This window comes from Rutilus rutilus (assembly GCF_951802725.1).
Source record: "Rutilus rutilus genome assembly, chromosome: 8".
In the NCBI taxonomy this organism is placed as follows: Eukaryota; Metazoa; Chordata; class Actinopteri; order Cypriniformes; family Leuciscidae; genus Rutilus; species Rutilus rutilus.
Genome location: NC_140222.1, coordinates 9,326,333 through 9,337,300, shown reverse-complemented (window position 1 = coordinate 9,337,300; position 10,968 = coordinate 9,326,333).

The window sequence follows — 10,968 nt, the reverse complement described above, 5'->3', positions numbered from 1 at the left end:
TTAATGATATATAGTAAGACATCTGTTTAATTTTTTTTGTCATGTCTATTTTAAAGTCAGTCCAAAAAGAAATAGAAAAAGGGCAATACAAAAATAAACGTTCAATATCTTCAAGTGTTGTGTTACAAAAAGTGCATTTATCACAAACAGTATGAATATATCTTCTAATGGTTGCATTTACAGGATAACATCTATGAATCATTTTGTAGGTAACACTTTAGAATACTGTATCTTACTTACTGCATAACTAATAAGTAATTATTGAAGAACTAATAGGTAATTATTCATTAACTACTTCTTCACTACTGTTAACTACTAAGGAATTTGTGTTAACTAATCAGTATGTACTATATTTTTATGATTGTGTTAAGTAACAGTTAGTTAATCAATAAATAATTAATTCTGTCATAACTCTTGAAGAACTACTACTAATTATCTACTAATTAAGGTTCAAGAAAAATAACTAAGAAGTAACTACTAATGAACAGTCATACAAAACTAACCTCAGATTAGTTTTTATATTTTATATACAGTACTGTGTGTGTCTGTTTTCCTCAGCATAGAATGCCATTGAGTAAATTCATGTTTGAGGCAATGACTGAGGGAAACTGAAAATATAGGGAACTTATTAGTAATTCATAAATAATTATCAAATAATTCTGCAGGAATTACTTAGAACCTGGAACAGTATTCTAAAGTGAGAATATAGGGAACTCATTAGTAATTAATAAATAATTATCAAATAATTATCTAGGAATTAGGCTACTTATAACCTGAAACAGTATTCTAAAGTGAACATATAAGGAAATTAATTGGTAATTAACAAATAATTATTAGATAATTCTTCAGGAATTACTTGGAACCTGGAACAGTATTCTAAAGTGAGAATATAGGGAACTCATTAGTAATTAATAAATAATTATCAAATAATTATCCAGGAATTAGGCTACTTATAACCTGAAACAGTATTCTAAAGTGAACATATAAGGAAATTAATTGGTAATTAACAAATAATTATTAGATAATTCTTCAGGAATTACTTGGAACCTGGAACAGTATTCTAAAGTGAGAATATAGGGAACTCATTAGTAATTAATACAGAATTACCACATACTTCTGACTCAAATCAAACTTACTGTAAAAAACACATTATTAACGGTATTATCTAAACCTTTGTAAAATAGATAAGTTATCATACATTATGATACATTTTGCTAATTAAATAAAAAGTTTGCTTATTTGCAGATCAATATATAGCCTAGTAAATGTCTGCCCTTATCTTTCTTATTAGTGCTGAAGAATGACTAAAACTGGCTAGAAAATAAAATAAAAAAACATTGATCAGTGCTTTTTACTTTTCAAGTAATTACCTTATACTTTTACTAAGGTAATTTTGAAAATGAATAGGCCAATAGTTTATCATTTTACTGGAGTAATATTTTATTGGGTTATCTGTACTTTTACTCAAGTACTTGATTTGTGTACTTCATCCACCACTCCACTGCTAAAATAAAACGGTTTATTGTAACCACTGTGTATGACTGTTCATTAGTAGTTACTTCTTAGTTAATTTTCTTGCACATTAATTAATAGATAATTAATAATTGTTCTTCAAGAGTTATGACATAATTCATTAGTTATTGATTAACTAACTGAAACTTAACACAATCATACAATTCTATTACATACTAATTAGTTAACACATCTTCCTTAGTAGTTAACAGTAGTGACTTAAGTGTTAATAAATAATTATCTATTAGTTCCTCAATAATTCCTTATTAGTTATGCAGTAAGTAAGATACAGTATTCTAAAGTGTTACCATTTTGTACATTACTTCTTTTACTTTATTAGAAATAACATACGTATAGGGCAGGGATGGGCAACTTCGGTCCTGGAGGGCCACTGTCCTACAGAGTTTAGCTTCAACCTTGAACAAAATCACCTGCCTGTAATTTTCTAGGAATCCTGAGGACATTTATTAACTTGTTCAGGTGTGTTTGATTAGGGTTGAAGCTAAACTCTGTAGGACAGTGGCCCTCAAGGACCGAAGTTGCCCATCCCTGTTATAGGGTAATGTCCAAATGCTGTTTGTTTGTTTGTTTGTGTGTTCAGTTATAAATGTATGCTGTGTAAAAAAAAAAGAAAATGATAGGCCAATAACTCAAAACAAACAATAACCCATATAGATAAAATATAAATGATAATGTTATTAGAGAAATGTGAGCAAAGGGCTCTTGAACAAGACTGTTGGATGTGCCTTACCAAGTTTGAGGAGAAGTAAAGTCCAAACATTCATTAACCTTGTGACAGCGGAAAGTTCATGTGAGTATTTTGTTAAGGTGACAAAAGACCAGCGACAGCGCCATCTGTCGTAACAACAGCCTGTGTTAATGAAAGTGCGAAGCCAACAAGTGAGTGTGAGACTAATGGTGAAGGTGTGTGGGACCCACCTGTGGACGTGTGTCATTTGTCTTTTGAACAGCAACAGAAAGTCAGGCAAATGCTGCGAGAGGAACGTCATTCCTTCTCAAAATCAGATGAGGATGTGGTGGAAATTCATTATTTCTTATATGTATTTTGTTTTCCAAACTGTTAATCTCATTTGATTATGTGTTTCTGTGAGGGTTTCTAACAGCTGAATTGGGGGCAGGAAAGAGCAGATGTAATAAACCAGATAGGCCGGGGAGATAACAAACACCTGGGCACGAGAAAGAGTTTTAGTCAAGGAATACAGGGTGTCGTTTAGTAGGGTCCCATGCCCCCTCCTGAGGGATGCAGGAGGTAATTTAGGTCGTAAATGAAGGCCTTTTGGCTCCTCAGGGACAAAGAACAGTATGACCTGCTCAGGGGGGTAGAAAACCAGTCCAGGCCAGTGGAAGATAGAAGACATCCTTTGGAAAATTACAGAAAACTAAGTAGGTGTGGTCAAGATGTTAGAAACCTGTATAAAATGTCTCAGTTTTATTATGTCAATAGGCATTCTGTTTCACAACTGGGTGGCTGCGGTTGTCAAAAGAATCCTCAGAAGAATAAACCCTTTTCTCATTATTACAATTTTGCCTCTTAATGCTTCTTACGCCTGTTGATGCTGTGTTTCTCATTGAAAATTGAAATTTGCTATTACAAGGACATCGGGTGTGCCAAAGACCTACACTTGAGCATCAGTTTAACAGATCAGGCACCTGTTGTGCGAATGTATACATCTGTTCCAAAACCGCTGTACCAAGAAATGAAAGACTATCTTCATGATTTGATCGCCCAGGGTTGGATTGAAAAATCTAATTTGCCTTATTTTTGCCCAATTGTGTGTGTCAGAAAAAAAAAAGATGTACTGATTACAGGGACCTCAACTGGAAAACAGTGCCTGACCGTCAACCGATTCCCAGAATACAGGACATTACTGGATGGCTTGGAAGGAAATAGATGTTTCTCTTTACTGGACCAAGGAAAGGTGTACCATTAAGGTTTTATGGCACCAGAAAGTAGACCGTTGACAGCCTTTTGTACACGGTTGGGGTTATATGAATGGGTCTGTATACCCTTCGGGCTCATGAATGCGCCTGCTGCATTCCAGCAGGTCATGGAAGGATGCTTGGAAGGACTACGAGATGACATGTGTACCTTACCTGGACAACATCACTAAATCCTTTGATGAACACGTTGAGGCGGTAAGAAAAGTCTTACAGCGGCTGCGGTTGCATGGAGTGAAATTGAAGCCAGAGAAATGTGAGTTGTTCAAAGATGAGGTCCGCTACTTGGGAAGGATAGTTTCAAAGGAAAGGAGCAGGATGGATCCAGCAGATAATGTAGAAGTGACAGCACTGAAGGAAAAGAGACCCACCACAGTTGGAGAATTGAGGAAGGTCTTAGGCTTGTTAAGTTACTACCGGCCTTACATTAAAGATTTCACGAGGATTGCTTTCCCTGTATGATCTGCAGAAAAACGACAGTAACAAAATACAAAAAAAAAGGACTTACTTCGAGAGTCATGTGGTTCCATCAAGTCATTTGGTTGAATTGACGGAGCAACATCAGGAAACATTCAAAAAACTGATTGATTGTCTAGTCAAGCCGCCTGTGGGGTTCCCAGACTTTACAAATCCGTTTGTACTGCACACCGATGCATCAAATCAGGGACTGGGAGCTGTCCTGTATCAACACCAGGAAAAGAAATTGAGAGTGATTGCTTGGATCGAGGACATTAACGACAGCAGAACAGAATTACCATTTGCACAGTGAGAAATTGGGGGGCCGGTGGATATGGAGGGTCTCATAAGAGCAGGTGGAGTGATGGAGGGTCTCATAAGGGTGGCGTGAACTCAAAAGCCCTTCCAATATTTATCCTTATTTTCACAAGGGCCCAGTTGCAGTATCTTTTTTTCTGTAGCCACTCTGAAGTCCGAAGTCTTTTGAATTTTACAACAGGTGAATCTCCAGTTGTCACTGGTGATTGTCGTTTTAACCTTTCTGGATCCACCATCAAACTGGCTATAATCAACATCCTCACACGCAATATAGCCTACTTGCCGAGACATCTTCTTTATGTGTACAGATGTGACGTAATAACGCAAAGACATGCTCAAATTTCCTGTGGAAATCCACCAGTACCACTGGATTTAAAAATATTATTACAAGCTTACCGGTTTGAATCGAGCTAAGACAAGCATATATTGAACACCGGCTGGTTTTGTCAAATTTATTTTGGATTTGTTTTTAACCTGTTAGGCTGCAACCCCACTTTTGAAAAATCCCCAGAAATGGCATACCCAAACTGAAACAGATACAGTTCATGAACCCTTTGTACTAAAAACACAAGTATGATCTCATTTGAAAGCTGACACCTGGCAGTTTTTTGTAAATGTAGAATTAATTATTGTCAAATTGAAAAAAATTGTTATAAATAGCTTCAAAGTTTCGTAAAGTTATTAGAAATGTATTTTTATGAAACATCTTCATGAAAATAAAATTGAAGTTGGCATTGTATCAATCTAGAAATGCACTGCAGCTAAAGCCACATGTCTGACCATGTTATATTTAAAATCTGAAGATGATAACTCTAAAACTCTGTATTTAGTTATGTTTTTCAAGATCATGTCATATGACTTTATTTTGATTAGACTCTAAAATGCAACTGATGTTTATTGTCATCTTCTAAGCATCTATTCAGTCTATTGTCTCTATTGTTTTGTGGTGCAAACGAGCCCCATTCAGTCTCAGTCTCCCCTGCACACATTAGCTAGCATGTTAGCTTAGCTAACAATTTATGAGATTAAAACCATGTTTGTGCTCCAAACGTACTTTATAACGCAAGTTGAGTGTTTTAAATAACCTTCTGTGATGATTTGGCTTCAGATAAAAAAAATCAGACAAAAAAATTATTATTTTATAGTATTCTGCACGATGATAAAGTTTATATCGATTAGCATTACATTATAAATATAATCATTATTATGAAAATACCTGACATGGCTCGAAGAATACAGGTAAATTAAATATCATTGCAATCAAATTGTCTTCAAAACGTCTTTACAAACAGGTGTGTGAGTGGTTACAAACAATTTTTTTTCCCTCTGTTCATTTTCAAAAAAAGAAAAAAAAACATTAAAATGCAACAAGTACGCACTTAAAGGAGTAGTTCACTTAAAAAAAAAATAACTTTTGCTGATAATTTACTCACCCCCATGTCATCCAAGATGTCCATGTCTTTCTTTCTTCAGTCGGAAAGAAATTAAGGTTTTTGATGAAAACATTCCAGGATTTTTTCACATATAATGGACTTGAATGGGACCCAAACGGTTCATGGTCCAAATGACAGTTCCAGTGCACGATGAAGAATGAGATGACCAAACGGTCGATTGAAATTTAAAAGACTGATTCGCGCTTCAGGGCAGTGATGAGTACTGAAGGATCCAAATTTAAGAATATGTTTAAGATCTGCTGATCTTACTTCCTTACATAACATCACATGAAAAACTAAGGTGAATTACACTGTATTGGGCATTCAAGGTGAACATGATGGCATCAATTTACTGATCAGAAGTCAGCTTTAAGTCAGCTGTCTAAACGTTGTAATAGTCAGGGGTGTTGTTAGTCTTTGATCTTCCAACTAAGAGTTGGACTGTGTGTGAATGTTACCTAGTCTAAGGTCTCGTGACCATTTGTTGTGTATACCATTTGGGGGGGGGGTACCATTATCTCAGTTGGGGGCAATTGCCTCTATTGTCTTTATAGATGATTAGATTTAGTGGTTACCTCTAAGGCTGTGTGTATGTTTAGCACCTTTAAGGACAGCCCACTGAAAGACCTATAAAGAAACCATGTAAAGTTTGTTAGCCAGAATGATTTGGGAAGAACTGCAATAAAGTGAAGTCCTCAATAAAGAAAAACTTTGTTTGAACGTGATCCCCAACGTCTCCTGGTCTCTTGCTTCGACGAAGAAAAAGTTTTCAACAGTACATATGTTGTCCAGTGGTTGTCCAGACACCCTAGACACAAACTTAAGCAATGGCCCTGAATGGTGGTTCAATGACAACATTGTGACAACCCTGTAACAACCTTCACCACACAACGCAGTTATAACAACATTTTGGCTATGTTGTTAAAACGTTGTTAGAAGGTTGGGTACATTGTGCCAACGTTCTGTGTTTACTGGGACGCCAAACGTTAATTTACCGCAGTACCACATTTAACAAACATTTGTTTGTTGAACAGCTGTTTGGCATCACTTTTAGATAAAGTTTAGACATCCATCAGTTTTCTTCTGTTGTCTTGCATGCATTGGATGTGGTTACTGTGCTTCCTACATGACATGGTGGAGGGACAGTTACTATGGTAAAAACATTGTAAATGTGTGGTCTTTTTACATGATCCCTTTCTCACCACAGGTGAACTTCAAATTAATATAAATGAAAACTAACTTTATAATGCTGCTGTCTGTTTGGATTATTTGAATTTCACACAGCTGGAAAACACGGCATTCAATTTGAAACACAACATTTCATTCATACACACGGGTAGATGATTGACTACTTTTCAAGAGACAGAAGGAAATCCTATCTGTACGTGTCTTGAAGTCATCAAAAATCCATATCTTTTTATAACAAACCACTTTGAATAGCTGGGAGAGTTTAAAACGTAAAAAAAAAAAAAAACAAAAAAAAAAAAACAATGCATTTAGGCTAAAGTTTCTGTGGCATATCTCCATCTGCCGGTAAAGGCGCCAATTTAGGGAACGCTTTTATGGGTCGTGTTTAAAACTGCGGTCAAGTGGGCCGCGCGTTGAAAATACACGGTCAAGCCAGCCGCACATTTTTTTTAGTATGCGCGTCTATTTGTGTACTTACGGTATGGGTGCTGGAAGAGGCCAAAATTGATTAAAAAAATTGAAAAATTGACATTTTCTGCTATTTTCCATCTTATTAGGACATAAATAATTAAATGTCATGATTTTTGTATTAAATAGGACTTTTAATTGTGTTTAATCTTTATTATTTTAATGTTTGTAGGCCTATATATGATTTACATTAATTATTACATAATTTATTCATGTTCATATTAATGTTAATTATTATACATCATTCTTTTTTTTACATTTTCATGATTTTTTTAAGATATGACTTTTATGTTTGTTTATTTTTAATTATTTTAATAATTGTAGGCCTATATATGATTTACATTAATTATTACATAATTTATTCATGTTCATATTAATGTTAATTATTATACATCATTCATTTTTTGTCAATTTTAATGTTTAATATATGATACATTAATTATTATACTTTATTAATTAATGTAAATTTAATTTAAATACAATTATGTAAATTCAATTATTAATGTTAGTTACACTGAAAAAAATGATTCATTGACTAGTTGAATTTACTAAAAGAAATTATGTTAATTGGATCCACATAATTGATTTTAGCTACATTTAAACAAATGCATTACGTTGAACTAAGTTCAGCTTAATGCATTTGTTTAAATGTAGCTAAAATCAATTGCGTGGAACCACTTACGATATTTTTTTTTTAGTAAATTCAATGATTTCAGTAAATTCATTGAATTTTCTAAATGTTTTTATCGTAAGTGGTTCCACGCAATTGATTTTAGCTACATTTAAACAAATGCATCAAGTTGAACTTAGTCAATAAATCATTTTTTTCAGTGTATCATACATTCATTGTTTTGCATTTTTATTGCTGATTTTAATGTTTGTATATATAAAGTATTCATTAATTATTATACATCATGTATTAATGTTTGTTTGTTTATTTATTTATTTACTTACATTTTAAAGTAAATGACAAATATGACACAACAGGCTTTTGGTGCCTTTTAATCTGTTAATTCTCATTGAATTGCCTATGAGCTACAAACCTGATCTACGAAATATACATTCATACCTGATATATGAAATATGATACTCAAAACACACACACACACACACACACACACACACAGCCATTTTACATATAAAAGGTCACAGTTTTGCCATTTTATTTTACGTTCTAGCACTTACATAATGTCCCATTTTCAAACACTCATATGAGTGACGCTGACTATTACTGTATTTATTTTCTACTGTATAGTTTTGGAGAAAAGTAAAGGCCAATTCACCCCATTATCAAAGTGCATTCTAGCACTTACACCATATCCCATTTTCAAACACTTATAAAAAGTGTTCCTTCATAGGTTTGCTCATTCTTTCACTTGATTCCTGTTCAGAGTGACCCTGACTATTACTGTATTTATTTTCAAATAATTTTACTGTATTGTTTTGGAGAAAATTAAAGACAAACTCACCCCAATCATCAAAGTGCATTCTAGCGCTTACACCATGTCCCATTTTCAAACACTTATAAAAAGTGTTCCTTCATAGGTTTGCTCATTCTTCAATTTGATTCCTGTTCAGACTGACCCTTGCTATTACTGTTATCATTTTCAAGTAATTTTACTGTATAGTTTTGGAGAAAAGTAAAGGCCAAATCACCCAAATCACCAAAGTGCATTCTAGCACTTACAACATGTCCTATTTTCAAACACTCATAAAAAGTGTTCCTTCATAGGTTTGCTCATTCTTTCATTTGATTCATGTTCAGAGTGACCCTGGCTATTACTGTTATCATTTTCATGTCATTTTACTGTATGGTTTTGGAGAAAAGTAAAGGCCAAATCACCCCAATCACCAAAGTGCATTCTAGCACTTACAACATGTCCTATTTTCAAACACTCATAAAAAGTGTTCCTTCATAGGTTTGCTCATTCTTTCATTTGATTCATGTTCAGAGTGACCCTGACTATTACTGTATTTATTTTCAAGTAATTTTACTGTATCATTTTGGAGAAAAGTAAAGGCCAATCCACCCCAATCACCAAAGTGCATTCTAGCGCTTACACCATGTCCAATTTTCAAACACTTATAAAAAGTGTTCCTTCATAGGTTTGCTCATTCTGTCACTTGATTCCTGTTCAGAGTGACCCTGACTATTACTGTATTTATTTTCAAATAATTTTACTGTATAGTTTTGGAGAAATGTAAAGGCCAAATCACCCCAATCACCAAAGTGCATTCTAGCGCTTACACCATGTTCCATTTTCAAACACTCATAAAAAGTGTTCCTTCATAGGTTTGCTCATTCTTTCATTTGATTCATGTTCAGAGTGACCCTGACTATTACTGTATTTATTTTTAAGTAATTTTACTGTATAGTTTTGGAGAAAATTAAAGACAAACTCACCCCAATCATCAAAGTGCATTCTAGCGCTTACACCATGTCCCATTTTCAAACACTTATAAAAAGTGTTCCTTCATAGGTTTGCTCATTCTTTCATTTGATTCATGTTCAGAGTGACCCTGACTATTACTGTATTTATTTATAAGTAATTTTACTGTATAGTTTTGGAGAAAATTAAAGACAAACTCACCCCAATCATCAAAGTGCATTCTAGCGCTTACACCATGTCCCATTTTCAAACACTTATAAAAAGTGTTCCTTCATAGGTTTGCTCATTCTTTCATTTGATTCATGTTCAGAGTGACCCTGACTATTACTGTATTTATTTTCAAGTAATTTTACTGTATCATTTTGGAGAAAAGTAAAGGCCAATCCACCCCAATCACCAAAGTGCATTCTAGTGCTTACACCATGTCCAATTTTCAAACACTTATAAAAAGTGTTCCTTCATAGGTTTGCTCATTCTGTCACTTGATTCCTTTTCAGAGTGACCCTGACTATTACTGTATTTATTTTCAAATAATTTTACTGTATAGTTTTGGAGAAATGTAAAGGCCAAATCACCCCAATCATCAAAGTGCATTCTAGCGCTTACACCATGTCCCATTTTCAAACACTTATAAAAAGTGTTCCTTCATAGGTTTGCTCATTCTTTCATTTGATTCATGTTTAGAGTGACCCTGACTATTACTGTATTTATTTATAAGTAATTTTACTGTATAGTTTTGGAGAAAATTAAAGACAAACTCACCCCAATCATCAAAGTGCATTCTAGCGCTTACAACGTGCCATTTTCAAACACTCATAAAAATCATTCTATTATATGTTTGCTCATTCTTTCATTTGATTCCTGTTCAGAGTGACCCTGACTATTACTGTATTTATTTTCAAATAATTTTACTGTATAGTTTTGGAGAAAATTAAAGACAAACACCCTAATCATCAAAGTGCATTCTAGCACTTACAACATGTCCCATTTTCAAACACTCATAAAAAGTGTTCCTTCATAGGTTTGCTCATTCTTTCATTTGATTCATGTTCAGAGTAACCCTGACTATTACTGTATTTATTTATAAGTAATTTCACTCTATAGTTTTGGAGAAAATTAAAGACAAACTCACCCCAATCATCAAAGTGCATTCTAGTGCTTACACCATGTCCCATTTTCAAACACTTATAAAAAGTGTTCCTTCATAGGTTTGCTCATTCTTTCATTTGATTCATGTTTAGAGT